The sequence below is a fragment of the Elgaria multicarinata genome, chromosome 5 (genome assembly GCF_023053635.1).
Source record: "Elgaria multicarinata webbii isolate HBS135686 ecotype San Diego chromosome 5, rElgMul1.1.pri, whole genome shotgun sequence".
NCBI classification, from domain to species: Eukaryota; Metazoa; Chordata; class Lepidosauria; order Squamata; family Anguidae; genus Elgaria; species Elgaria multicarinata.
In genome coordinates, this window is record NC_086175.1 from 252,863 (window position 1) to 276,114 (window position 23,252).

A 23,252-nucleotide genomic window follows, 5' to 3' on the forward strand; every position below is an offset into this window, starting at 1 on the left:
AACCTTCCCTGACTAAGAGACACCTGGTTGGGCTTCCCCCACCTCTAGGACTGCCTAAGTCCGCCCCTTCAGAGGTATCCCCCCAACCGACAATTTCTTACTCTAACTCACTTCCCCGAACAGGGCAGCCTTCCCTTACTTTCAGGCAAAAAGGTTGGGCTTCACCTGCTCCAGGGTGACCTTCAGCGGCGTTCTTCCAACCCTATTAATTCACTTCACCAGGGCGCCCTCCCCCCTTGTCCGAGAGCAAGCAGTTAACATTCCCAGCACCCAGGGTGGGTACTGCACACCCCCTCCATGGCATCTCTCACCCAGGGCAATGCACTTCCCTGTTCCTTCCTCCCACCTTCTCCAGCAGGAATTCCCAAAGTAAACCAATACTTTTCTTCCTTCCCCCAAAAGCAGGTCTACTAACTCCCCCGAAGGGCGAGCGGTGGAGTTACAAATTTCCCTCTGAAATGGCCTAAACACACCCCTCCGGAAGCCCCCTCCCCACCAAGGTACTCACTTATGGTTCCCCCAAAACACCATCTGGCAAACGCCAAGACCCAGAGTCAAACTCCACCTTCCTACATGGGTCGAGGTTAGGGAAGGATCCATATTTCACCCGAAAGTGAGCAGTGTAGTGGGTTAGCCCCCATAATATGATAAAAATCACCACTTCAGCACCCAAAAAACACCAGATTGCTCCCACATGTTCCTCCCCACAAAATCCCAGATTCAACATCTGTACACCCAGACCAAAGTCTGTCTAACTATTACTCATTCACTCCCAACCCATTTAAGTCATTGCCGCACATTTTATTCCACTCCATCATCAATCACTGTCGATACCCCAGCTGCAGAGACTCAACCATTGATTTTCCAATTAACTCCCTCCAACCTCCAATGTCTTGAAAAGCTGTTTCCCCCTCCACACTCTGCCAAAGCAACAGCAGAAAGAGGTCCTGCTTCCAGTCCACCGGGCGACTTCTCTCCCTCCAGAGTTCCGCAACCGCCCCTAAGGGAACAACAATCTTGTGTTGCGACTTCAATGACCCCAAAGTTCAGCACTCCATTTGACTCCAGTTCACGGCTCCTGAACGCCGCTGCCATTTCCAGTTCACATTCTCGGCTCGGACGAACCCCATGGGGGAGGCACCTTGCACCAGATGAGCTGCTCGATGCTCCCGGGGAGCCTCTGCATGGATTGCTTCCCCTCAGAAGTCAGAGCTGATTGTCCTCCACCATCTCTTCCTTCTTGCTCGTCTTTCTCCCAATCTTCCTCCTCTTGCACTCGGTTGGCCCGAAGCTGGCCTACTTTGGGTCCCGCACTTCCATCACTCTGCCTCTAGGCAGTAACTTTAGGCACTTCACGTTCATGACAAAAGTACCAAGTCCACACCGCCAGCGCTGACATGGCTCGCGCTTGCAGACTCTCCACCTTTTGCTCCCGCCGACTTGGCCAGGTTGCAAATGACCCAGGGGAACCTTGAGACACGCCTGCCACCACAGTTGTTGTTAACTCAGCTCCCGGATGCCTCGGCCAACTCTGACTCGCCGCCTCTCGGCGATGGTACACCCCCATTTGGTTGGCCAGCAGCGCAGAGTCTTTGGACGGTGATCACTCACCAGGGCTGCCTGGCCCTCTGGGAGGCCTGCATAGAACTGCTCCAAATTCAAAGCCTCCACCAACTTGGCATATGTGTCAAACCCCCTGGCATTCGTCCACGCTCCAAGCGCTTTCTCCACTCATGACGCAAAGGCCACACAGCTTTTGTTGTTTCCACATTTCAAGTCCCAATATTTCTGCCAGCAATTTTCAGCTGACAACGCAAACTGCTGCCGCACTGTTTGTTTAAACTTCTCATAACCATTTGCCTTGGCATGAGGAACCATCCCCAGTAGGTTGGCCAGGTCTCCGCCCACCTGTGCCTGCAACACCGACATCCACTGTTGCCGAGGCACTCCCTGATCTTCACAGGCTGTTTTGAACAACACCAGATAGTTCATGATGTTCTGTTGGCCCTGATACACAGGAATTAGCTTCCAGTCCAAGGTGAAACGCCCTTGCAGCCCCACCGGGCTCTGCATTTGGATTTGCATAGCCCTGACTTGCAGCTCAAGAGCTTCTAGCTGATTTTTCTGCAGGAGCTCAGCACTCATCATCATCCTCTGCACCTGCTGCCTCTCTTGTTGTTCCGTTATCTGCTTGTCTTGATCACTTTCACTTTCTGCCTCTTCCCGACTCGCTCTCCGCGGGGAGCGTGCAGATGGTTCTCCACTCCTCCCCGCCTGAGCATTGACCACCACGGAAGATGACACTCTGCTCCCTCACCCACCATCTGGCGGCAAGACCAGCTCATGTTCCAGAACTCCTTCTCTTGCCTGCATCTTACTGCCTGGTCCTATGATGCAACTGTTTGGGTACTTTTCGCCAAAGTAATCCTTCTCTCCCCATACTAACACCTGTTCCTTGAGAACTTTTGACTAATCCCACTGCTAACACCATGTGATGGAATCACTCTGTTTGACTCAGCAATTCCCCGGCCAGAGAAGTGGGGCCTGACTCAGCCAGCCCAGGCACACGCCCCTTCACTGCTGCTTTGTAGTCTAGGTTCTCAAGGAAACAATGCCACACTCCAGAGATAGGGACCAAACACTTTTTTTAAAATACTATTTTTATTGATTTTCAAGTAAGGACAAATACAATAAACACAGAGAGTAAAAGAAAACACTCAACAACAATATAAATGTTCCCACAGCACCACTATAAAAAAGCATGGGTGTTCATTCCTTCAATAAGCATTTGGTACAGAAAAAGATGCAGGTTAAGTTAGAACCTCTGACCAAAAGGAGTCCTGAGTCATTGGGGGTCTAGATTCACCAGGATTCATATTAATAAATGTGAAAAAGTCCAACCAGTTTTCCACAAATGTGTCTGATCTTATTTCTCCTCTTGCTAACCTGCTATGTTGTGTCAACTTATCATTTAAAGCTAGTTTCCAAATCTTATCAAACCAGCGTGGATGGTCAAAAGGTCTGTCACTTTTCCAGAATTGGGCAATTTCCCACCTGGCTGCAACCAGGCTTTGGGAATAATGTTTATATTGGCATTCATAAAAATAGAAAGTAGAGCCAGTGCTGGATCAGTTTCTATTTCAACATGAATAATGTTTGTAATGGTTTGGAAAACCCTTGACCAAAAAGTTTTGACCTGTTGACATTCCCACCAAAGATGAATATAAGTGCCAGGAACTGAGCAACCACGCCAACAGAGCGGGGATATATTACCACTAATATGGTACAGTCTAACAGGGGTGATATACCACCTGTGAATGATTTTCAGAGTGAGCAATTTAACTTTTGCTGATATTGTTTGATTGTCATAAGCTTTTCTATTCACCTTCAGTGAAACTGGTGCGCAGATCATGTTCCCAAATCATTTTTAACCTTCCCTTATCTGGGAATTGACAATTCAACATCATGTGATATATATCAGAAGCTCCCCCCTTAACCGTTCTAGACTAAGTCAGGCAAGCGTTCTCAAATATAGTAAGCGAGTGTGGGATGTTATGGAATTGATATAGAGTATTTGCAAAAGAGGCTATTAGCATTTTTTGGAGCCAGGTACAAGGTATGACTCAGTTTTGCCGCTAATTGTTGCATTGATATGATTTTTCCTTGTATAAAGAGATCATGAATATGGAAAAAATCTTTTTCTTCCCAACCTGCAAATTGTCTGTACTTAAATTGATCTCTGAATTGGGAGTGGTCTAAAATTGGGGTTAGGGGGGAAGGGGATGGTGCAAACCATTTTGCCCACTTTGCCCATACCTTTAAATTTGCTTTCAAAAATGGGTTATTAATTGTTTGAATATGCTTTTTCAGTGTTGGAAGGAATGGGATCACCCTGATCGTAGGGATGCAGGGGGCACTTTCAATTAACACCCACGGGATTGCTGTCTCGTTTCTAATTATTTTGAGTAGTTGCCTCAATTGAAAAGCATCATGGTACAGCCTAAGTTTTGGGACACCAAACCCCCCTAGTTTAGTTGGTCGGAATAGTGTCGCTTGATTGACCCGGATGCGTTTGCCCCCTCCACTGAATGTGGATAGAGCTTGTTGCCAACGTTTGAACTCATTTCCAGGAATCTCTACTGGCAGGGTATGAAATAAAAAAGACAGTTTAGGCAACAAAGTCATTTTCAGGGCTGCATTCCTCCCTAACCAAGATAATTTAAGTTTCTTTCACAGTGTCATATCTTTTCTTAGCGCATTCCATAAAGGATCAAAATTGCGTATACGCAGTTGTTTGATTTCCTTAGTGATCTGAATGCCTAAGTATTTTAAACTGCTAAATCTTAAAGTGACTTTGGAAATTTGTTGAATATTTTTCTGTTCAGCCAAAGGGATATTAACACAGAGCAAATCAGATTTGTCATAATTGACCTCCAGACCAGCAACTTCCTTGAAGGTATCCAGATGTGTGCAAAGAGCAGGAAGAGCAACCTTAGGTTCTGTTAACATAAGCAATATATCATCAGCAAAAAGATTGATGCAATTATGTCTCCCATTTATTCTAGGCCCTGATATAGCTGGGTCTGCCTGAATTGAGGTTGCTAGGGATTCTATTGCAATGGCAAAGATAAGTGGGGAGAGTGGGCAGCCCTGACACGTGCCCCTAGTTATTTGAAACCTTTTTGATTCCCAAGAGTTAACACATACTGTTGCCTTAGCATCAGAGTACAATTGCTTCAATACCTTAAGAAATTGATTACCAAATGCCATTTTATGAAATGTGGAAAATAAAAGGCCATTCCAGGCGGTCAAATGCCTTGAAAACATCAAGAGAAAACAGTGCCAAAGGAGACTTTTGGCTTTCGCTGTGGTGAATTAAGTTAAGTATCCTTCGCACTGAATCTGCTAAGTGTCAACCTGGCATAAATCCTGTTTGATCTTCATCTACATATTCTGTTATAAACTGGTTCAGACGATGAGCAAGCAAGGATGTGAAGAGTTTAGCATCCTGATTAAGAAGTGCTATTGGGCGATAAGAGTTCACTAGGTGGGGATCTTGTCCTGGATTAGGAATGGTTATCAAGCATGTGCGTTTCCAGCATTCTGGAATCTCCCCACCTTCTAAAATAAAATAAAATAATCTCACTAAATAGGGAGTTAGGGTGACTTTAAAAGCTTTATAAAATCCCCCCCCGACCATATATGCCTAGTGATTTCCCATTTTTTAAACGTTTTATGGTCTCTTTTATCTCCTCAGCTCTTATGAGTCTATTAAGAAGAGTTCTATGTTCTACTTTTAATTTGGGGATTGTCAACCTGTCTAAAAATGTGTCTATCTTGGTCACGTCAGGGCACGTCAGGGCTGTCTGTAGTATATAATTTTTGGTAGAAATTTTCAAATTCCTTACAGATTTCCTCATTCTCATAAAGAAGGTCCCCCTGAGGTGACTTGTATGTGAGGCCCGAGATTTAGCCATTTTTATGTGTAAGGTTTTGGCTAAAAGCCTAGAGCTTTTGTTGCCAAATTCATAATAATAACGATTAAGAAATGCCAAGGAACTATGTACAGTATGTGTGTCTAAAGCAATAAGTTCACCATGTTTACCCATTAGTTGTCTGTATGTCCTTTGACTGCCGGTGCGTTTATGAAGCGCTTCAAGTTGAGAAATGTCGTACAGTAGCCTGGTGCATGCTGCCTCTCTCTTCTTCTTCATCTGTGAAGCCTCTTTGATGCATGATCCTCGAAGAACCGCTTTCATAGAATCCCATAAGATATTGGTTGAGATTTCTGGCAGGTCATTGAATTGGAAGTATTCAGAGATCTTTTTGCAGTTGTTCTCGAACTGATTGTTTAGTTAAAAGATGATGGTCTAAGTGTTAAGAGTTGGTGCAATCTTCTGAAAGTGTTAAGTCAATCCAAATTGGGGCATGATCTGACATTGTGATGTTGCTTATGTCAGCTGTAGTCACTTTGTCCTTTAAGGACTCAGATAAGAGGAGAGCTATACGGGAGTAGGAACGATGTCTTGCAGAAAAACAGGAAAAGTCTCTATCCTGCAGATGTAGAACTCTCCAAATATCACACAAGCCCTGTTCCTGAAGAAGGTCCATGAGAAAAGTTGAGGATTGGGGTCGACCAGACTTAGCCTTAGAGCGATCCATCTCATCATTGGGTACAGTGTTAAAGTCACCTCCGAGGATTACCTGACCCATTTTAAAAGTGTCTAGGGTAGAAAACATACCCTGAAGGAATTAACATTAGGGGCATAGATAGATCCAATTGTGAGTTGCTCAGAGCCCAAGAGTCCCAAAATGAGAATGTAACAGCTTTGTGTATCACAGCATGTGTCCAAGATCTGAAATGGGCATTGGTTAGCCACAATTATGGCTACTCCTCTTGATTTGGAAGAACCAGGGGAGCATATGTAGTGTTTAATCCATCTGGCCTTAATTTTGTTTTTCAATTGAGATTTCTGATGGGTCTCTTGTAGCAGAATGACGTCGGGTCGCTCTTTCCTAAGCAGCAGTTCCACTCTGGCATGTTTTATTATGGAACCCAGACCCTGTACATTAAATGATAGAATTTTCAGTTTGTCAGCCATCAGAGTCCAGAAAAAACAAAGCTATTGGTAAGTAGTGCTTAGATGATATGAACCACTGCATAGAAAGTAAAGTAGAGGATATAGAACACCCAGTGAAAGCATGCGCGTGGAGGGAACTGCCATGTTGAGCAACATTAATATAACAAAACAACATAACAAACAAATGCCGACTGGCTGAGGTCTGAACAAGCGAGACCCCCACGAAATCACTAGAAGTGATCGTCACCTGTGGGCGTTTCCAGGGGGCTGTCATGCCCTGCGTGGGAATGGAGTCAGGGGATGAGGAGTTGGAGGAGGCTGGACCCAGTGCCGAGGAGCCCAGCCCAGGGAGTGTGGAACCAGGGCCAGTAAAGGTTCCTGCCAAGCCAGAGGAGGAGAAGCCAGGAACAAGCATGCCAGCAGGAAGCTCCGCCACTCCCGATAGCCCAGAGGAAGAACCAGACTTACCAGCTCCATCATTTAGTCAGCAGCATGCGGAAAAGGAATCTAGGTGCCGCTCTCACAGGCTTTATCTAAAATGCCAAGCAATCAAGGAGCACCTGGGGGAGCGTGACTCAGCATAAATACGCAGCAGGAAGATGAGGGAAGTTTAACTGATCAGAGGTTAACTGATTTCCCTGGCGAAAGCCCTGGTCTTTGGTACCTGTGACTCCCATGCCTGGATACTCGGACTCCTACCTTGATACCTGCCTTGACCTTGGACCGGCTCTTGACTACGACTCCCTGCTCTTGCCTTACTGAACCTTTGGACCGTGTTTGGACTTCATTGCCTGCCCGTCGTGCTGACCCTAGGATTGACTCTGGACCACGTTGCCTGCCAAAGCCCTTGACCTTGGACTTGCTACTGACCACCCTAATTGCTGTAAGCCTGGACTCTTGCCTTGCATTGTCCCAATCCTTCCCAGTTACGTTCCTGTCTGTGTCTCCTGTTTGCCCATCCTGTAAATGCTTTCCTGGGTGTGCTACCTTTGCACTTCTGTGAGTTTCTCCAGCGTGTTATCTAGCGTCGGCATTTGGCAGCTTTCCCGGACAGGGGCAACAGGAGGGGAATAATTCTAAACATCCGATATGAAAATCATAAAGTTCTTTTGAACTATGGGCATTGATGAAAGCTCACATAGATGGGGTTATAGGTATTGAATGAACGCCTGTTAAATATGTGTGTGGGAGGTGGAGTACAGGGGATTGGGTGAAAGCCAAGCCTCCCTAGTAAGCCATACAAATCAGTGAGTATCCATATTCAATCTGGGTAAGGGGAGCGACTGTGGTCTGGAGAACCATCTGCCCTTGTTAGACAATGTTGAATTCCAGATGATGTTGAATTCCAGCCCTTCTATTGTGCCCTCGAGCCGTTGACCAATCTGGAGAGTGGCCACATGAGCCCATGGGGGTGTCATCTGTAGCAAAGTCTGGAGGATCCAAGTGCAGGCTTTTCAATAAGGCAATCACCTGGGCTCCAATGAGGCTCTGTAGAAATGACCATCTGTGTAGAAATGACCATCTTGCTGACCATCTTGCAGTTTAAAGGGGAAGCCCCACCGGTAACGAATGTTGGCCATACGGAGAACATCTGTGAAAGGTTTAAAATGCTTACAATGTGCTAGGGTGTCTGGGCATAAGTCCTGATAAATCTGAAGATCTACACCCTCATATTTGATAGTACGGAGATTGCGCAAAGCTTTTTATATTTGCTCTTTCTTTGTATACCGTTCAAAGCATATAATAATGTCCCTCGGGGGACCGCCATTGTTGTTTGCCCTTCCCAAGGATCGATGTGCCCTCTCTATGTCTTCTCCTGAAATCTGGGTTCCTAAGTTTAAGCCAGAAAGCCAGGTTGTTATGAACTTGATCATGTCTCCCTCCTCTTCTTTTTCTGGGATCCCCCATGCCCTAAAATTTCGATGTCTGCTGTGATCTTGTTGTTCCTCCAGCTGAATGTGCAAATCTCTCACTGCTTCTGTCATTTTCTTAATTTGGGATTGTGATTTCATCCCCATTTCCAGGGCTATATTTGCAGATACGGCCGTTTCAGCTTGTTTGTTGGCTAATTCTTTTACTGTGACTTCTAGCACTTTAAAGGCTACAGTCCATCTTTCTGTTAAATCATGTTTCAATTGCTTGATGTATTGAAGGAGATTGTGATTGCTAAAGGTCTCCTCTGATTCCCTGCTATTTTTTCCGGCCTTAGGCTTTGTTGCTGCCATTATGGCCTTCTCAGTTTTATCTGCACTGTCAAATAGGCAGTCAGTGTCAAGGCCTCTGAGACTTTTTTTTTTTTGCAGCTTCCTTCCTTGGCTGCGATCTCTGTTGCATCCCCTCACTATTCCCCCCCACTTTTAAGAAAAGAATAGTGCTTAAAGCCAGTTTCCAAATGCTTACTGTGCCCACGGTTCAGAGCAGGAAGAGATTAGGCCTCCATCTTGAGCAGAGCCAAGCTATGCCCCCCGGAGGCAAACACTTTTATTCTTCAACTACACACTTCCATAAGGTAAACATGTAAGAGGTTTTGGGGAAAACCACGGACAAAGGAATGACACACTTAGGACCCTCCCCCTTTACATGCTCAAGCCAATAGAATTCACACTCACTCCCCACTTAACCACCCACCAGCCATAACTCCGGCAAGGTCCCTTGCCCAATTGTACCCAAACCTAGACTTAAAACATAACAAACATTTAACTCTGTTACTCAACCTCTTGTTGCTCACTCCGACTTGGCTTTATGCCACTCGAACTAGGACTCTTTCCCTCAGCGGCTGCGTGGAGCTTCCGCCATCCAGCCGGCCTGGCCTGGATGCTCTAACTCACCACACACATGCTGGACTCCTGACACCCACAGGAAAGAGACCGGACCCTTAGGTGCCTAAGTTTTTATCCCTTTCTGGGACCCCCTTGTCACCAGACCCACCTTGACCAATAGAAACCCCATACCAACCCACACCTCTCCCGAAGGGAGAGGGAATGCTCCCAGACATTGTACCGCTGCAACTAGTTACTCTCCTCGGTACCAGCCCGGGGAGGCATTATCAGATGCCAGGCGCTTCTTGTCCAGGGTAGCTTTGGCATTTTACTTGCTACTCCCTTTTCGGACACAAAGAAACCCCACTCCTTCTCCCTAGGATGAAGCAAAAGATGTTCTCTTAAAGGAACCATGGGCTCAGCCCATGACAATCCCTTAATCCCTTAGCTATACCATTACATCATTACACCATTTCAGCTCACCAGAATTGCATTCAATTGCATTTGCGCAGAAATAAAACAATGAAACATTAGGATGGAGGAAGGAACCCATGTCTCACAAGAACCAATGAACTGCAAGGGGAAGGAGAAGGAAGGAGACATGGAGGCACACACTGAAATAGCACTGAAATCATGCAGCAACGCACACACATGAAAGTAATCAGCACTTGACACACCACTGAAACAGAGGCAGATAGTGTGGGGACAACCCGGGGGAAGAAACATGGTGTTGTTGCAAAAACGCAGTTTTACTAGTGCAATTAATCCAATTTTGGTACATTTGCGAAAGATCACAGATGAAGCATTGGGTTAACAACTTTTATTCTTGAGAATAGGGTGACCTCTTGGTGCTCACAAAAACAGGGTCACACCGCGCCGAAGCAAGACAATAGCTTATATACCTCCAGATGTTGCATGTTATTAGCCCACATTCCATTGGCCCGCTTCACTCATCACATCACTCAAGCCTGTGCCCCTTCCTAATAAGGTGATGTACTGAGGGGCAGTCACAAGGACTTGGCGGAGTTTGACTGGTCAGTTTCATTTGAAACTGACCTATGATGTTTGGGGTGGCGTTGGGATGGTATATGTTTATCGTGGCCATTTTTCCAGTGTCCACCCCCTCTTAGGCATCCCAGGTATTTATTTTCACCATTACAATATAAGATGGACTTTTACAATTGATTTCTGCATGTCTAAATGATGCTGCAAGAAAAGCCTCTGAGCTTTTTACCCAAAAGCCTTTTTACCCAAAAGCTTGGGCAATTGACCGTGATGCGATTGGGAGCAGTGTGTGTCTGCGGTTTCCAAGAGATACAATGTTACGACTCTTTGTTTACATTTGGCCAGACTGCAGCTAGTATCAAGTTGCTGCTTGCTAGAACATAGTGTTCCAGCACTTGTGGGGCAGGGAAAACAGAGTGGGCAACAGTAAGAGGAGGAAATGGACATATCGGGGGTTCACTCCAGGTGGATTTACACAACAGTGTGATGGAGCTCTTTGTGTCACACAAGGACCTCACAGCAAGTTCTGATTCTAAAAATAAATTGTCCTTACCAGGGTCTTTTTTCTTTTTGTCATGGGAAGAAGGCCAGAAAGAGCAGGAGACACATGGGAGGAGGACGGCATTGTGAATAGGACCCACAAAAATACATGAATGCCCAGTAATGATGATCTGATGATCCCCTATGAAAGTGGTGTATGGAACGTGGATTGTGCCCCAACAGTTCTCAGTGCACTTCAATACTGCTCTAAAGCAGTAGTGTAGATCTGGCCCCAGTTTCCACCTATATACTGCTACAAAGTTTAATCAATTCACCTTTCACTAATTGTTAAATTCAAAATAAAACAAAGTGGTGCTGGGAGAAGGGGTGAAGGTTGGAGAGTAAGGAAGAGCAGGTAGAAGGGGAGGCAGGAAGGGAAGAAGGAATAGGCAGGTTTGGGGTGGGGATCAGAGGAAGGACTATGAACTCCATCACACCAGCGTTCACATGCCTGTTTTGCAGCATAGTACTCACATGATGCCATGCTTATCCTGCAGTCACCCTGCCTCTTCCCCTCCATTTTTCATGTTTTCCTAGAGTGGAGAAGTCTGGTTTATTTTCTTTCAAGCATGATTGTAGTGCCCCATGTATTGCTGTCCTTCCACCCCCATGTATTGCTGTCCTTGTGCTATGTCCGTTGTTGGGTGTGTTTGCTTTGAAGGGAGGTCTTGCTTAGGAAAGAGGAGGGTGGGACAGTTCTCCTTCTCTGGCATGCCATGTTGAACAAACTGGCTCGTGTCAAGTCAGTTGAATGGACTTTTGTGGCTCCAAAACACTTACAGCTCCCTCATTTTTAATGATAAAGAGATAAAACTTGGCACTATGATGTCTCTTAAGTAGGGCTTCAGGCATGCCAAGTTTGAGCAAGATCCCTTCATCCATTGATTTTAAAGGAATTTTTTAATTCCTTCCCTCAAACCATTCAGTTCCCTTAAACACACACACACACACACACACACACACACACACACACTGATTCTGCATAATCCACCACTGCACATTTATGAAGGGAGCTTTTATCCTTTTGTTTGCTGATGCATATCAGGAAAAATAAGTGATGGAGTTGATGATTGTTTCATTGGACTTTGGCTAGGAAGAACGAACCATCCTTGATTCAAGTGAGTGATTGGGAAGATGTGCAAGATGCGCACGCATGAGTGTGAGTATGTGTGCAATTCCTCTGCTGGGTGCAGTGGTCCTATGTTGTTAAGTGTTATTGATTGGGATTGGGAGAGGGGGGATAAAATGACTGGGGTGTGGAGCGTGAAAACGGGCAAGCTGCTGAGATCTTTAAATGCCAAAGAAGGGGTGGGGGACAGCCTTGATGATGCCTTTCCAACAAGACATGGGGAAAAGTGTGTGTGAAAGTTGGGAAGCTGGCTTTACGTTAAGTAAATAGGTGGCAAAGAAACTCACCCTTGTGCTTCTCTAGGAAGTGGTCTGACCATGACAACAGAGTCATTCCTGTCAAGAAATACTTTTGTAAGCCGCCATGAGAGCCTTTTTTGGCTGAATGGTGGCATAAAAATCCTTAAATAAATAAAAAATAAATAAATTCCTACCTACCATCAGACCACTTATCATGGCACCTTGAGCAAAGTCTAAGTCCTACTGGGTCCTTCTTACTATCTCTATTCTTTTACCAGAAGATTACTTTACACTTTGATGACAGGTGTCCAGGCTGGAGTTCAACAATAGGAACACTATATTTATTTATTACATTTTTATACTGCCCAATAGCTGAAGCTCTCTTAAACTATAAATACAAGAAGTATCCAAATAAATTGAAAATGTTAAAATTTGAAAATGACATATAAAGGATGTTACATTTTCCACCCCCTGAGGTTTTTCCAGGTGGTGAGTACTGCTACAGAGAACACCCACCATCGAGGTTCTCCATGGCGACATTCTGTTCATTTTGGAATGGCCTCTGAAGATTGTAAATGACATCTAGTTGTATATAAGGGAAGGCAGTCTGCTAGGTTTCCTGGTCCCAAGTTGTTTAGGGCCTTATAGGATACTTAACCTTGTATGCTGTTTCATACTAACAGGCAGCCAGTGAAGTTCTTTTAACCAATTGGTTTCAACTTTGGGTCGCCTAGGACTTTGCTCAAACTGGTTCAGATCTGGTTCGGGAGGGTCCAAAACACCCTGATCCGTTTTGGATTAGGGTGGTGCACAGCCCTAATCCCCAGCACATTCGTGTTTTGCTCAATTTTTTACCTTCAACTTTGCCTTTGGGGAATGCATTTTAGGAGGTCTGTTAGAAACTGATTTGCTTGATCTAGGGCGTTACTAGACGAGGCTGTAGCGCACGTTACCTTCGGCAGTCACGTCGAGGCTTCCAGATGACATTCACGACGATCCGTCGTTATCCTGGGGTGAAGCCTCTTTATCCCGACTTTAAAAAAGTGAGTTCAAGTGCACCTTTTCCTGCCGGGCCGCGCTAATTTGGAGTACGTGTGGGAGGATGTGAGGTCACTGCGGTCCGCACTGGTCAGGAAAAGGCGTGCTAAGGGGAGTGGCCAGCGGCTTCGGTCAAGCCGCCTCTGCCATTTGCGCCCAGCCCGCCAGCTGGGGCAGCGCGGCGGAGCGGCTTTTTTTAAAATTTCCACAGTGACAGTTAGCGCAGGACCGGAGGACCGGAAAAGTGGCTGGTGCGCTGCTGGGGCATGTGTGCCTGTTTTTTCTACTGCAACCTCTGCGTGGGTCAGTTTTCGGAAAGCTGGGCATCCCACAGTCTGCCTTCATGGGGAGTTGGTGACTCCTTGCGGTGGGCAGCCACCGTGGCCGCATAATGGCGGTGCTGTATGCTGCCTGTTGGTGTGGGTACCAGGCTGGCAGAGGGCAGAGCTGTTTGTGGGCTGCTGCCATGGCTACGGCCAGATGTAGGTTGGCTCCTTGGGATGGGGCAGAGGGCACAGAGGCGGTCATCGGCGGTGACACCTCAGAGGCATGATGGGAGATGTAGGCACAGAGTGCCCATGCAGATGATTGACCTCGGGTCATATTACACCCGCCACGACCCCCATCAGGAAGTGACCGCATCAATGTTGACCCTCAACAGCACCAGCAGCACTTCAGCTGGCACTGGCACTGCCGCCGCGGCCGCCGCCGGCATCGCTGACGGCTGCGCAAGTTTGCGGTCTTTCGGACTTGCGCAAACTGTGCGCCGAGTGAAAAAAAAAGCCGCGGCAATCAGGCCGGTGTGGCTGTGCAACCGTGCTCGCAGCGGCAGCAGCACAAACGGCGCAAACTTCCACCACAAATCGAAGGCAGGTGTGGATGATGAGGCGTCATGGCTGAACGGGAAAATCCGCTTTCACCGCTCCTCAACGGCGGAACACCCGGTAGGTCTAGCAAAGCCCCTAGTCTTACATGATTGTTCTCAATGTCATTCCTGTGCTTTTCTCTCACCTTTTCTGAAGTTGGGGATGAAGACGCCTGGTGTTTTGGCTGCGTCTCAAGATGGAGTCACTACTGTTCACTCAAAAGAGAGCTACTTCATAATACACACCCTCTTAAAAAAGATGGGGAAGTCGTGCTAAGGATGACCTAGGCTGCAGAGATTGAACTCCTGTTGCATTCTTTGCACATATGCACATGCAGATACATGGACTTGCAAGCTTATTGTTTGATTCAGTCTTTTTGCTCTACCCCACTACAAACACAGCATGATGACATGATGCTAGAAAGTTATTTTTAAAAATGAAACTTCTTAGTAATGACTATGCTATAAAACTCTTGCCTTTTGCAAACTAATACTTAATTCCCCGGTTGGTCTCAAAATCAACCCTGAGAAAAGGGGTGAGGGAAATCTTTTTTCTGCCAATTTGTTTCACAATTTTTAAAATAATAAAAGCATTTACATTGGGGATCTGGAAGGAATGGGGCATGTAAAGAATGTGCCAAAGCCATTTTGGCAAAGAAAAGGCTGTCAAAAAAACCAGGGTTCTTTTTCAAATTGTTTGAGGGAACAATCACAGGCAATATGGAATGTCTGTAACCTTTTCTGTGTCCCTGTGCAATAATGTAGTGAGTACATTCACTATGCCAAAGGACGCAACACCCAACATCTCAATATACAGGAGCTAATTGGAGGCAGAGTGAACAAAGATTGTATCTAATTTTGTTGCGTGGGGTGTGCCAGTTTTTTTGGTGAATCCTAAAAGTAACAGAACTCATTGGACTCATGAGGAAAAGTCATATCTAAAGAATGCATCCCCTTCAGGACCTCAGAAACAAAGCTAAAATTAAAACGTTCAATGCAAGGAAATTAACTGCCCACCCCACTGGAGCCAAAATGCTTAGCAAGTTCTTCTTCGTGGTCTCTATGCATCACACATATGGGCTTTGCGCCTGCGCAGAGACCAGACCGGAACCTTCTATAGCTGAGTGGAACATTTTTGGCGGGAACCCCTCCCCCACGCTACCGCGCACGTCCATGGGGTTCCCGCCCTTACCTCAGTTCTTCGTCGTCCGCCATTGTGCTTAGACCATAGAACCAAACCTCTTAGCATTTTCTCTTTAAAATCCTTTTTTACTTCAAATCTTTCCTCTTTTCGCTTATTTCTCACTTCTTAACATCTTTTCTTCTATTCTATCTAAAAAAAAAAATAATTTTTTTTTTTAGTGGTTAGATTTTCCTCAGCGGTTTCGATTGCGGCGCTTAGCCATATGGCAGTTAAGGCCCCATTTCGCAAGTGTGTGATATGTTGCTAAGCTCCCTCCAACTGACGGGCACTCCCTGTGCGTCCTGTGCCTAGGTGAAGGCCATAAAGTTGAGTCTTGGCTGAATCTTCGAGGATGCACAAAATGGCAGCCAGTAAGTCCATTGATGACCGTTGCACTGAGGTGCCAGAACATTCCAGAGCGACTAATAGGGCTCAGATACCCCTAACGCCTGGACAAACAGCAGCCAGTAAGTCTGTTGATGACCGTTGCACTAAGGTGCCTGAACATTCCAGAGCGGCTAATAGGGCTCAGATACCCCTAACGCCTGGTCAAACGGCAGCCAGTAAGTCCGTTGATGACCGTTGCACTGTGATGCCTGAACATTCCAGAGCGGCTAATAGGGCTCAGATACCCCTAACGCCTGGACAAACGGCAGCCAGTAAGTCCGTTGATGACCGTTGCACTGAGGTGCCTGAACATTCCAGAGCGGCTAATAGGGCTCAGATACCCCTAACGCCTGGACAGTCACTGGCGAGTTCCGCGGCCAGGAAAATCTCCAAAAAGGCCTGGACTCCCAAATCTTCTTCTGAAATGGAGAAGAAGAAGAAGAAGAAGCGAGACGCGGAAAAACCCTCGTTAGGGTCATCCCAAACGGCGGAACTGGCTAGGAGTCACTCTACTCCTCCTGCCATACCGACCGCTTCGATACCGAGGCCTCCCTCGGTATCGAGATCCCAGTCGGTACCAATGGCTACGGTACCGACACATCCTCCCAGTCTATCGGAGGGCGAGTTGCGGGATTCAGCTTCAGCGGCCTCTTTCCGTGAGCCTGCCAGGCTGCAAGAAGTTCAGGGACTAATCCCTCTACCGCCTTCGCCAAGGCACACTCTAAGGCGTCAATGGGGAGGAGCTTTTCAATACTCTTATCCCCAATCAGTATGTGGCGACTATGTGTGGGATCGATATCGCCCACAACGATACTTCCAGGGTGACCACCAGTACCCTCATGAAGAATATTATGCGCACCCTCCGCCTACATCGAGGGTGTGTCATCTACCACTGCCTCCACCGCCCGCCCACCAAATGTCCACGGTGTCAACGCCTCGACACCGTACGCAGCCATCGGCATCGACTGCCGCGGTTACCACGGTACCGACGGAGCATGTAGACCTCCAGGTGGTTACAGTATCCTTGCCTGAGGATAATTACCCATCGGATTCTGAGTCGGGGTTGTCGGCTACTCCATCGATGCCTTCACCAGAAGATGAGGTTCATGACAAGGACCCTTCTTCCCCTTCCGACGATATGGTCAGATTTTTTGACCATATGCTTAGAATGGCTCAGGCATTAGGACTGGGGATCCAGCAAATGGATGAATCGGTCGTCGATCCAATCTACGACGTTTTCCAGTCCACAACCAACCAACGACTTGCCATCCCTATTCCACATGCTTTAAAGCAAATGGCTCAATTATCTTGGAAAACACCGGCTATGACTCAAGCCACATCGAAAAGGCTAGAGACCCTCTATCGAGTCCAAGAGGAAGATGTACAGTTTCTGGTCCAACATCCCAAACCTAATTCGATCGTAGTGGAGTCGGCTCAAGGCCACTCACAGAAGGCACATTCTGCACCCGTGGACAGAGAAGGCAGAAAGTTGGACCATACGGGCAGGAGGATTTACTCCTCTACCTCTTTGGGCATCAGGGCATCAGCCTACGAGGCTACCATGGCACGATACCAGCTCTTCCTCTGGGAGAAAATAGGATCACTATGTGAACATCTCCCAGAGGACAAAAAAGAGCTGGCACGAGTTTTCCAGAGTGAAGCTTCAGCCATAGCCAGGCAACAATTGTCGACAGCAAAAGGTCAGCAGAGGCAGCAGCAACAACAGCTCCAAAGCAAACGTCAGCCCGACTTCTCTAAGAAGCAGCGGGTTTGACTTCTTTATCCCAGATCCACCTCCCTTTGCGAACCGCCTAGCACCACATTACCATCAATGGGAGTCAATAACATCGGACTCCTGGGTGCTCACTATCATCAACTCGGGGTATGCCATCGAGCTCGATGTCCTTCCTCCTTCTTCGGGGGTGAAAGTAACGGCGCCATCCCCTTCTCTGCTTCTCGAGGTACAGACCCTCCTAGCGAAAGGAGCCATCTCTCCAGTACCCGCAGAGGAACTCAACCAGGGGTTTTTCTCCCAATACTTCACGGTCCCGAAAAAAGATCTGGTAGCGGACATTTCAACCACCCTCAACCTGTTGGTCTCGTTGGGTCTGTGGGTCAACGAGGAGAAATCCATCTTGACCCCACAGCAGAAGCTGGACTTCATAGGGGTAACCCTATCATCTCGGGATGGGAGAGCATACCTGCCCTCGACCAGAGCAAGCACCCTTCAAGAATTAGCCATCGCTACCGAGAGCCGCCGAAAGGTCTCGGCATGGACAATTCAGAGGCTATTAGGCTTGATGGCAGCTACAACTGCAGTCATCAGGTTTGCAAGACTCAGAATGAGAATATTGCAGGCCTGGTTTTTAAGAACTTTCGATCTTCGACACGATGCCCGGCAAACTTACCTGTCGATCCCGACGCAAGTAAGGGCATCTCTGAAATGGTGGTTTTCGATGTCGATGCTCCTAGAAGGAGTTCCCTTCCAGCAAGAAACTCCTTCGGTAACGATCACGACGGATGCATTGTTGATCGGATGGGAAGCACACTGCGACTCCCTCACAGCTCAGGGCCGTTGGCCTCCTTCCCAGAGGGAACATCATATCAACCACCTAGAACTGCTAGCGGTGGAGAATGCAATAAAACCTTTTTCACAAATGATCGAGGGCCGAAACGTCCTGATCGCGACGGACAACACCACGGTAGTGGCGTACATCAACAGACAAGGTGGGACAAGGTCTCATCCTCTAAATCGATCGGCACTCAGGATTTGGAACTGGTGCATAAAGAGAAATACTCACCGGACGGTGATCCATGTAGCGGGCAAGGAAAACATCATCGCGGATGCCCTCAGCAGGTCTTTCCACGTCGACCACGAATGGGAGCTCGATACCGAAGTAAGAGACGTTCTCTTTCGGTACTGGAGCCTCCCTGCTGTCGATGTCTTCGCTACCGAAGAAAACGCAGCTTGTTCCAGGTTCTGCAGCAGAGCAGGAAGAGGAAAGCACTCGCTAGGAGATGCTTTCACCAGAACCTGGAAAGGAAATCTTCTTTACATCTTTCCTCTGTTTCCACTGTTGACGAAGGTGCTGGCCAAAATCCAGTCGGACAGGTTGGACTGCATCCTTATCACACCGTGGTGGCCTCGACAGACATGGTTCTCCCACGCCCTTCGACTGTCGGACGGGAATTACATCAGACTCCCGCCGATACCGACACTGTTGTCTCGACACCAGGGCAGGGTTCGACACGCAAACCTGTCGACCCTCAAGATGACGGCATGGAGAATATCATCCATTCCTCCTCTCGTACCAAGGATTTAACTGTAGACCATATATTGTTGGCATCACTAAAGCCTTCAACGAGAAAATCTTACGCGGCAAAGTGGTAGAGATTTCAAACTTTTGCCTTGGGAAATGATCAAGCACCTGAATCTTGCCCTTTGTCATTGATTCTCAAATACCTATTGGCACTTTATCAGCAGGGACTCAAACTCACTTCCATCAGAGTTCACCTAGCGGCTATTACGTCTTTTCATCGAGGCATGGATGGTTTTACACCTTTTACACATCCAACATCGAGGAAATTTCTAAAAGGACTTAAAAATACGATACCAACAGTATGATGGTTTTAATTTTTGTGAACCGCCCAGAGAGCTTCGGCTATTGGGCGGTATAAAAATGTAATAAATAAATAAATAAATAAATAAATAAATAAATAAATAAAGTGTATCGTTCCACCATGGAGCCTGTCAGTGGTGCTACAGGCATTGACAAAGAAGCCCTTCGAGCCCATGGCCTTATCTGACCTTAGGCTTCTAACATTCAAGACTGTCTTTTTAGTAGCCATCACTTCTGCTAGACGTGCAAGTGAGCTTAGGGCTCTCAGGATAGATGCTCCTTACACTATCTTTCACAAAGATAAGGTTGTGTTACGCACAGACCCTGCCTTCTTGCCTAAGGTAGTGTCAACCTTTCATCTGTCCCAATATATCACTCTACCAGCTTTCTTTCCGAATCCAACAACACCTGTTGAGTTTTCTTTACATACACTTGATGTAAGGAGAGCTCTTGCCTTTTACAAGGCTAGGACAGAGAGTTTTAGGAAAACAAAGCAATTGTTTATTTGTTATGGTGAGCCTTATAAGGGACTCCCTGTTTCATGCCAGCAACTGTCACGCTGGATTGTAGAGACAATTGAACTTGCCTACTCTATCTCTAAACTAGAGCTTGTGAAACCTGTGACAGCTCATTCTACCAGAGCTGTCACAACATCTGTTGCCTTCAGCAGAGGTGTTCCCTTGACAGAAGTCTGTAGAGCTGCAACGTGGTCCACTCCATCCACGTTTGTTAGGCACTACAGTTTGGACACCCGTGCTAGGCACGACTGCTCGTTTGGAAGGACAGTGCTCTCGGAGATCTTCAGATGATGCACCAACCCACCTCCAAAGATATGTCAGCTTGCTACTCGCCCATATGTGTGATGCATAGAGACCACGAAGAAGAAATGCAGGTTGCTTACCTGTAACTGTGGTTCTTCGAGTGGTCATCTATGCATTCACACAACCCACCCACCATCTCCACTTGGTGGTGTGAGACTTACAAATAACACAGTTATATGTGGAATGTACTTAATTTTATTTACACTCATGTTTATGGGGGCACAATGTCGGACTCCTGTAAACTGAGGTAAGGGCGGGAACCCCATGGACGTGCGCGGTAGCGTGGGGGAGGGTTTCCCGCCAAAAACATTCCACTCAGCTATAGAAGGTTCCGGTCTGGTCTCTGCGCAGGAGCAAAGCCCATATGTGTGAATGCATAGATGACCACTCGAAGAACCACAGTTACAGGTAAGCAACCTGCATTTTTCTATTTTACAGTTTTCTCTTTGCTCCATTCTCATTTCTTTATTTTTAAAAAAGATACAATTTTAACCTGGGTGCACTTTTACATTAAACACACACACACACACACACACACACACACACACACACAAAGCTGCCAAATCCTACATTTGATTGGGAGGATTTGGAACTAGTGTGACTGCGGTATTGCTTCTGGCTTGGAGTTCTGGATCTTGATTGCCTGAAAACTGGGTATGTGTGCCTGGGAGACCTGGACCTTCACATGGGAGATGGTGGTTGTAACATCCATCTGTGGCCAATGCTGAGGAGCCAAGACAGCTGTGGCCAGGATCTCCGCTCCGGCTATTGGGAAGTATAGAAATGTAATAAATAAACAAATAAATAAATAAATAAATAAATTCTCCTGACCAACCATCAATCCACCTTCCATTCATGTGCTTCAGTGCCTTTCTTAGCATCACCTGGATTCTCAAATTCTACATGAGCATAACCCTTGGAGAGGTGTGGGTTGAGCCTGTCAACCAGCATATTAATCATAAGTGGAAAATATTTCCATGATATGAAGCTATACTTCTATTAATGCAGCCCAAAATAGCATTTGCCTTTCTTGCAGCCATATCACACTGTTGGCTCATATTCAGCTTGTGATCTACAAAGGAGAAGGATCTTGGAATTGTTGTAGATCACAAGCTGAATATGAGCCAACAGTGCAACATGGCTGCAAGAAAGGCAAATGCTATTTTGGTCTGCATTAATAGAAGTATAGCTTCCAAATTGTGTGAGGTACTGGTTCCTCTCTATTTGGCCCTGGTTAGGTCTCATCTAGAGTATTGCGTCCAGTTCTGGGCTCCACAATTCAAGAAGGATGCAGACAAGCTGGAGCGTGTTCAGAGGGCAACCAGCATGATCAGAGGTCTGGAAACAAAGCTCTATGAAGTGAGACTGAAAGAACTGAGCATGTTTAGCTTGGAGAAGAGAAGATTTGGGGGAGACATGATAGCACTCTTCAAATACTTAAAAAGTTGTCACACAGAGGAGGGCCAGGATCTCTTCTCAATCCTCCCAGAGTGCAGGAAACGGAATAATGGGCTGAAGTTACAGGAAGCCAGATTCTGGCTGGACATTAGGGAAAAAATTTCCTGATTATTAAAGCAGTATGACAATGGAACCAGTTACTTTTGGAGGTTGTGGGCTCTCCCACACTAGAGGCATTCAAGAGGCAGCTGGACAACCATCTGTCAGGTATGCTTTAGGATGGATTCCTGCATTGAACAGGGGGTTGGATTTGATGGCCTTATAGGCCCCTTCCAACTCTACTATTCTATGATTTTATCATTCTGTGATTCTATGCTCGGTCAATTTTCTCCCAACTTGCACTTTGGTGAGTTTGGGTAATGGACAACTCCTTTTCCATTCCTTTAAATCTCTCTTGGGTGGCTTAGATCTCAAACAGGAACAACTGTTCTCTTGCCTACATTGGGAAAAGCTCATTGAGCCTGAAGTTGGAGTAGAAGCTACAAAAAGTGCTAGAAGCTCTTAGAATGGCTGGATGCAGAGGAGGAACTGGAGCCACTGCTTGAACAGGATGTGGAACAGGACCTGATGTTACTGCTACCAGTGGAGGTGCTGCATGTTTCTCAAGTTTTATCACAACCATGGTCCTTTTCACTTCACTCCTTTGTGGCATCTTTGTCCTTGGTCTGATCTTTGGATTTTTCTCTGGTCTGATCCTTGTGTTTGATAGGAGAGGGAGCCATTCTCAGAGTTTAATTTAGAGCTGCTAGGAGCCATGTGTGTGCTGTTGCACTTGCCATCTCTCTCTCTCTCTCTCTCTCTCTCTCTCTATCTCTCTCTCTCTCACACACACACACACACACACACACACACACACACACACACACACACAGAGTCACACAAACACGGTTGGATTAAATGAGCTCTGAAATGAAACAGAAGAAACCCATGGGAGAACAATAATAGGATGAAAAGCATCATTTTGATGCTCCATAAAAATGAGTGAAAAAAGTAATAGAATGGCAAGTCCAGAGGAAGTGTGGAAGCACCTTTGAATCCAGAGGATCTTTGAGTTGTACAGCATACAAAGGTTGGGGCTTTGGGACTTGCCAAGTTCGTTCTTCTGCATTGGTTCATCTAGCCCAGTATTGTCAACACTTGTATAAAAAGCTTGATGGTATCAAGAGATCAATAAGAACGAGCAGGGTTGCATTTCCCCTATCCTTCTCTTGATAAAAGTCATCCATCAGAGCAACCAAGGCTGATGGTTTCAAGCAGGATTTTTTTCCAGACCTACCTAGGGATGCTGAGGATTGAACCTAGGACCTTCTGTATGCAGATGAGATGCTGTACTACTGAGCTACAGCCCACCTTGTTGTACTCCTAACTAGGGGTGTGCACGGACCCCCCGCTCCGCTTCACTTGCAGATCCGCCATTTTCCGGATCGGGCCGCTCCACCCCACCCCCGCTCCGCCCACTTCCGCTCCGCTCCGCTCGGAGCTCCGGATCCGGATCCGGAGCTCCGTTTCCCCCCCCCATAGGCTTGCATTGAAAGCTAAAAAATTTTACAACTTTTTTTCTGTTCAAGTTAGAAACCTCATGTTTGGCACCATGACACCTCATGGGGATATACACACGCACGCCAAG

The 23,252-nt window shown here is 46.6% G+C and overlaps 1 pseudogene; it reads right to left on the reverse strand.

The window, feature by feature from the left end:
• Window positions 1–1,102: 1,102 nt before the first annotated feature.
• LOC134399366 (RNA-binding protein with serine-rich domain 1-like) lies at window positions 1,103–22,347 on the reverse strand (annotated as a pseudogene).
• Between the last annotated feature and the right edge of the window lie 905 nt (window positions 22,348–23,252).